Consider the following 7,255-nt stretch of genomic DNA (forward strand, 5'->3'; position numbering starts at 1 on the left):
CAGTCGCTCGCGTCGTTGTTGAACGTAAGTATTGGCCCCCATAGACAGACTTTGATAAATACAGTATATCCCATTTGTTGTCTCTGAGAAATGTGGACATTTGCACTGCTAACAGCATAATGGGACTTTTTGAAAATTTGGTTGAACGGTTTTGGCTAAGTGTAAACCTTTAGTAGTCTCTTACTAGCACATTTGATATTTTTACATTTACTTATGTAAACCAGGCCTAAAAATCTGTCCGTACTGGGAGATCTTTAGTATCCTCCCTCGTGGAAGATCACAGGTAGCTGTGAAGGGTAAAGTAAAACTAATAGTAATAGTAATATCATCTTTATTGTCATTGAAACATACATTACAACGAAATTTGTTCTCTGCTTTTAACCCATCACCTTTGGGGAGCAGTGGGCTGCCATGTGCGACGCCCGGGGAGCAATCTGGGGTTAAGGGTCTTGCTCAGGGACCTAGAGTGACGGCACTGGGATGGAATCGGGTACTTGCATCCTTCTCTGAGTGCAAGCGCGCTGCTCTAACTACTCGGCCACGACACCCCCTAGATGAGATAGTTCTTAAAATTTGGGCACCCTTCCCTGAATACATACCAACAAAATGGAAAACTGAGCTTCAAGTGTGTGGAGAGTTTTCTGTATGGAAAAAAATGGCTTCTCTTTGCAACTCATGAACTTAAGGTCACAGAATTGTTCAGTTGCTTTTGACTGACTACCTTCAACCTTTGATTACAAACAACGGACTAGAAACATACCAATCAGTACACTTGTGCATCTGTATTATGTGTTTCTTCTTCCATGTATTTTATTTATCCCTGCTTACATGTGCTGTCTGGCAGGTTGGGGCGGGTGGTTTGCTTCTTTTTATGTGTATTGCACTGTTCCTGTGTTTAAAAAGTATAAAATGTTGGAGAAAATTAAACTTGGCCGAACAAATAAATTGATGCTCATAGTTTTGGAAGAAATTATTTAAAAAGGATTCGACCCCCCATCCCCAAAAAACAGGCCATTTACATTCCGCCGCACAAGTGTATGATGCAGGCCAGATTACGAGTGTTCAGTGTGGCAGCAATCTACGGCTTTGTAGCCGGACAACGTGACGGATGAGCCTCGGCGTCACGCTTTTGTACAACGTTCCCCCTACAGGAAACACAAAACCTGAACGCGTTCCTTTATTTTCAGATGGGCCCCAGAACACCTCCGTGCTTATGGGAACACCGTCGGAGGCAGGCGCTGACGGCGGCGTGGTCCTGATCTGCTCCAGCGAGGCACAGCCGCCCGTGCTAAATTACAGCTGGTTCAGAATCGCCGACGGTCAGACGCAGACGGTCGGACGTCAGGCGGAGTTGTTTGCCGTACACGCCGGTCAGTATCTATGCAGCGTCTCCAACAAGCATGGAAGTCAGAACTCCACAGTTTTCACCCTGAAGACGAAGCGTGAGTATTTCACTTTGGGATCTGTTTTCTATGAACGGGTTATTGGAGAATGCGTTCATCGCGGTTTGTTTGTTTTTTTTATTCTGTTTGACCTTTATTAATACAGAACATCAGTAGAATCATATCAGAATGTCATTTTCAAGAGAGACCTGTTCCTACATTTTGTGCATTCATAAGTCACTTTGTCTTGCATCTTTACATTATATTTTAGGCAGACCTGAAAAAAAACTGTTATTCTTTCACAGCTTATTGGGAGACATTTATGGGAAACATGCTCATCATCGTTACTGTTGCTGTGCTTTTAGCCGTGAGCACTATCATTGCTGTTTGTAGGTAAGCTGTCTGTTCATCAGATTTAATCATCGCTATTAAATGTTTAAATAAAAAGTGCAGAAAATGTCTTTTTATATGTTGCTCATCCTTCTAAGAAGTAGTTTAATTTTAATTTCTAAATAACAACTATAGCACAAGACAAACTGGAGATCCAAGCATTCTTTTTATGACCATACCTCATGGAAAACTTTTATCATTGATGAAAACATGATCATTTTTTTTCTATAAATAATAATAATAAATCCTAAAATCAGCTGAGTGACAGTACATCAGATTTTATTTTGTGTAATTTATTTGGTTGTCTCGGTACAATGCACAGGAAGTTGTAAAATGGTCTTATTCTGATTTTTAAAAAATAACAAATATTGCTGTTGCTCTATTTCAGGCTCGCCAAAAACAAAATGAGGATACTGGAAGCGACACATCAGCAGGAAATCCAGGTGGTCCTGCTTTGCTTCCCTGGTTTATATTGCAGTTAGCGTCATCAGTCTAATGGAGGATTATCTGAAACCAAATCAATGAAAGATATGAAACCCATCTCAGAGTCGTCAGAGATGAAATGCAGAAAATTACTTTGTTGTCTGGTTAGGGTTAAAACTAGAACTTCTAATGTATATTTTAACTGTGCTTTTAAAATTCATTCATTAAACTCTTAATATTTCTCAGGGAATAGACAATGCTAACCTGGCTATGTGTAAAGAAAGTCACCAATCACATGCTGTCAAAGTTGAAGAAACAACAGCAGAAGTCATTTATGCAGCTATTGAATTCAAATGGAGTAGAAATTCAAACAGGTGAGACTGTCTGACATTTGTGACATTTTAATAAACGTTCGAAAAGTTTATTTGGCACAAATGGTAGAAATACTAAAATGCAATCTCACTTTCAGGGAGCACAAGGACTACCAAAATGAAACTGTGATTTACAGCTCAGTTTGCAGGTAAAGTTCATAAAAAAAAACAATTTTTTTTTACACATATTTTTATTTGAGCAGCCTCACTAGAAACATTTTGCCTGTCTTTCAGGAACCAGCTCAAATAGGGCATCCTCTTGATATGACTGCTCACGGCGCCGTTTAAAGAAGTGCAAAGCTTCCTGTCTGCAAGATTTTTTTTGATCGGTGGATTTCTCTTTTGTTGTTGAAAACATGCACGACTCTTATTCAGTCTGTCTATAAGACAGTACGCTCTTCATTACTGTCTGAAAGATAAAACACCAATCAGGTTTACTGAGAAGATGCTGAAACCCAACAACCATCATCGTTCGGATACGACGTCTCGCTCATCTGAAGTGGAGCTGCTGAGACGCATGCGCTTTCCTTTTAAATTAAATGCAAAAATAGAGTCGTCTATCAAACACATAGTATAAAAAGTAGAAATGTGTAAATTGTAAACAACAAACGACAAATAAACAAACAGAGATTTACAGGTGTAAAACACACAGGAATAAAATGCCTTTTTTTACCCAATTTCTTTTCAAATTCAATTCATGATCTGAATCTGTTTTTTTTTTTGTGCAACATATTTACATATTTATTGGTATGTTTCTTGGAAAGAGTTGTTTTCAATGACTCCGACAGTCAGGTATTTGTTGCCATCTCTTTCATGTGAAGAGTGTCTCATGGTTTGATTCTTGTGAGACATGTTACTAGAAGTTTCTCAGGTTTTTTTCGAAACCGTACAGAAAGCACCTCGAAAAGGTCATAGTGTTCCTACATGCATGTATCTAATGCTAGTCAAAAAAACTAAGGGTCGGAACACATTAAACAGCTGTTTAAAAGTTAATTTCATAAATCCAGAATACAATTTTTCTTACAAATTAGAAATTTTTTATTTTAATTGTATCGTCGGAATACAAGTCGGAACATCTGTCTGGAAGCTTTAGCCCAAACTGAAGCTGCTCATTCAGCTGGTCGCCACAATAAAAGCTCAGCGCCACCCACCCCTGATACCACTTCCCGTTTTATCTTCTGAACACTTTTTCACTTCAGTCTATGATCTTTCAGATACGAAATCAAGACCATATTAAATTTTTACACAAATGAACACAGTAACTGGCAACAGATGAGGGAGTGAAAAAGTGAATGATCTGTTTGCAAGAACTCTTTATTTCTTGAGTGGAAATGGGTCGCAGAACACCTGCTGACAGCAGAAACTGAAAATGTATATTCATGTTGTTTTTGTTTGTTTTTTTCTGGTGATAACTGTGTTTTAAATTTCAAGCTAACACAAAGATGATTTAATTAAGCTCAGTCTTACATATATTTCATGGATTAAAGGTAGCCAATTTGCCCATTAAACTATTTGTTGCGGTCTGTGATTGTTTTTCTTGTTCTTTTACTTATCCTGAAAAAGTGCCTGTACAAAGTGTGAAATTGGGTGAATACATTTTTTTTCCAACAGTGAATCAAAAAATTATCTTGTCTTATCCACAACATTTGCTAAGAAACCCAAAGCTGTTCATTTAATGTCATTCGGAGCTCATGTGTTGGACCTAAAGATGATTTTTGACAGTGGGTTGCTGTCCGCTGAAGAAGCAGCCTATAATGTCAGCTGAGAGGAAACTATTGATCTCTCCCCTGGGGCATCCCCTGCACATAATTTGTACAGAAACATTTAATTTGAGTATTATCATTTATTTAAGGACTTCCTGTTTTTTTTTTTTTTTCATTACTGCTGTGGCTTACCGCTTTTGTTTTCTGTTTAATGTCTGTTCACACCTAGTTATTTTTGGTTCAATATGTGTATCTGTGTTTTTACTTTTGTTTGACTTTTTGCATCTGTTACACTGGAGATTCCTCCACCTGGTGACAGATGAAGAATTATTCTAATAATCATCTTTACTTGTCATTGCAACATACCGTCCAATGAAATGTTTAACCCATCCGTCGGGGAGCAGTGGGCTTTGATGCACTGGCAAAAACACTCACACAATATTTATAAATCAAAATGTTTCTTAAAACGGTAGGTCTTTAAACCTTTCCACAGCCTCTGGGGTCAGCGGGTCCTCAGGAACGGTATTTCCCAAGTATCTGGAGTTTGTAGATCTAGAGTTTGTAGAACAGAGGGATCTGCTTATAGTGAAGGTATGTGGAACTCTGAAAGGCGAGGGAATGCATTGTTATGAACGCACTAAAAGATGAGGAGAGAGATCCGTTCAGCTCATTCCCAGTGGGGAATTGGGATGAGAAGATGATGGGCGTAATGCAGACTGAAATACTTGTATTTCTTTCTCTAGTTTTAATTCGTTATTTTTTTTTTAAGTTTCTCAAAGCTTTCCCTCAATGTACGTTTAGCACAGAATTTGATATTTAGATCTACTTTGGGTACCAATAGAAATGTTTGGTATTCGTTGACATTATAGAAAAAGGTCCACAGCCAGAGCGTGGTGTACTTTATATATAAAAAGCTGGAGCTGGGTCTGCATTACTGACATAAAGTCATGCTTGCTCTGAGTGCTGTTTGCATTTCACCTAGGCTGCTCCTTGTCACCGAGCCTGTTCAAGCTGTTCATGGGCAGGATGTTGTCAAGTTGAGTTTAGATGTCTTACCGCCATGACACAGAAAATAACTCATCAGAGATTCTTGTGGTAGATGGCTGATAAGGCGGTTCTGTTGTCATCTTCAGGCCATGACCTTCATCTTGCAGCAGAGTGAGATGAAGTTGACTCTGAAGCAGCAAGGGATGATAGTCAGCTCCTCAAAGTCTTTTGTCCACAAGATGGGTGATTGCTCATTCTGGGTTGGGGATCATTGTGTTTCCTCAAGTGAAGCTGTTCAGATTTCTCGGTCTCTTGTTCTTGAGTGATGATATAATAAAGATGGAGATGGGTGGAACAATTCGGGCTTGGTCTGCTGTAATGACAGTGTTGCTCCGGTCAAACTGTGCAGTGGAAAAAACTGAGCCAAAAAGTAAAGCTCTTGATTTAGTGATCTGTCCACATTTCATCAGTCGCCTATACCTCTTGAGATATGGTCCTTTACTGACAGAACAAGACTCCTGACACAAGCTGCTGAGGTGAGCTTCCTCACTAGGGTGGCCAATCTCAATCTTAGAGACAGTGTGAGGAGCTCCTTAACATGGGTCAAGGTTAAAGCCACTGCTCCTCCGCATCGGAAGGAGTCAGTTCAGCTGTTTTAGTTATCTGATGAAGATTCCTCCTAGGTGTCTGCCTTGGGAGGTTTTCCAGGCTTATCTCATGAGATTGTTAAAATTAGCTGGAAAGTGTCACCAGGCAGATGGATATCTGTTTCTTTTTTTTCCCTGAACCTCTTACTTCAGCGACACAGTTTTGCACAAGCAGAAACAGGGGATGAATGGAGGATTCTTGTAGTCATTTCATTTATTCTTGTTCTTTGTTTATTTTGTGTCACTTCTGGTTGTTTTCTTCCCTGTGGTTCCCTCTGCTCACATCCTGCTCATCACTCTCCTCCCCTCAGTTCTTCTGCCTTCATTAGTGCCTACTCCTTATTTTACCACCTTATTAATGCCAGCTGTGTCGGCATGCCTTTTTCACTCCTTCCCTTGTTTATAAGGTGTAGGGTTTTCTTTGTCCATTGCTAGATTCTTCCGTTGCGCCCATTCTCTGTCCCGTGTCTCTCTGTCTTTCAGATATCCCTTGCCCAGTCCAATTCCTGTGCTTCCTGTTTGATTTCCTCGAAAAAAGACCAATTTTGTAAGTTGTCTTTATTTTTGGCTACTAAACACACAGCTGACATCAATTCTGCTCTGCATTTGAGTCGTTTCCAAACCAAACATGACATGAAGTCTGTGCACCCGACCTTTTTTAATGAATTCCCACTAACGTTTGTCATTAGAAAGACAATAGTCTTCTGACAATGAAAAAATCAGCATGTTACGCTGAAGTTGATCCCATGGCAAGCTTATTTGATTGGATTTAAATAAATATTTTGCATTGTGACATCCTGACGTTGATATGTAATTTTGATCCTTTGAGTTATAAAAAGAAATGGATGAAACGGATGCCTCAATTTACCTCCTTTCATGCTTTTCCCTCTTCAGTGTACTTAACAGTTGACAACAGAAATGTCGTCATCATAACTACGTGTGCTGCAACGTGTCTCACATTGTATGGTACAAAACCTACACTGTCAATGGCATTGTTCAGAAACTCAGGGGTTGATGTTTTAAAAAAAAAAGCATGTTTATCTGACCCTGACAAAAGCAACTACTGGTATTGAATATGTGCTTGCATCTGCACCATTAGAAAGCCGTCTGCAAAAATGAATACCACCAAAAACTAAGCCTACAGGTGAGGGTAAAACTAGGCCACTTGAGGAGTTTTGGATAGAGCATATTAGGGTTTTCGACTTGAAACTGTATATATTCTTTGTATAGTTCTGGCTCAATAAATGCTCTGAAAGGGTTGTTCTTTCAGCAAATGCGCGTCTTAGAGTCTTTATACTCCATTTAATGATTTGATTCAATCAGTAAATTAGTTGGTGATTATTTCTGTATAA

Source organism: Fundulus heteroclitus, chromosome 16 (genome assembly GCF_011125445.2).
Source record: "Fundulus heteroclitus isolate FHET01 chromosome 16, MU-UCD_Fhet_4.1, whole genome shotgun sequence".
NCBI classification, from domain to species: domain Eukaryota; kingdom Metazoa; phylum Chordata; class Actinopteri; order Cyprinodontiformes; family Fundulidae; genus Fundulus; species Fundulus heteroclitus.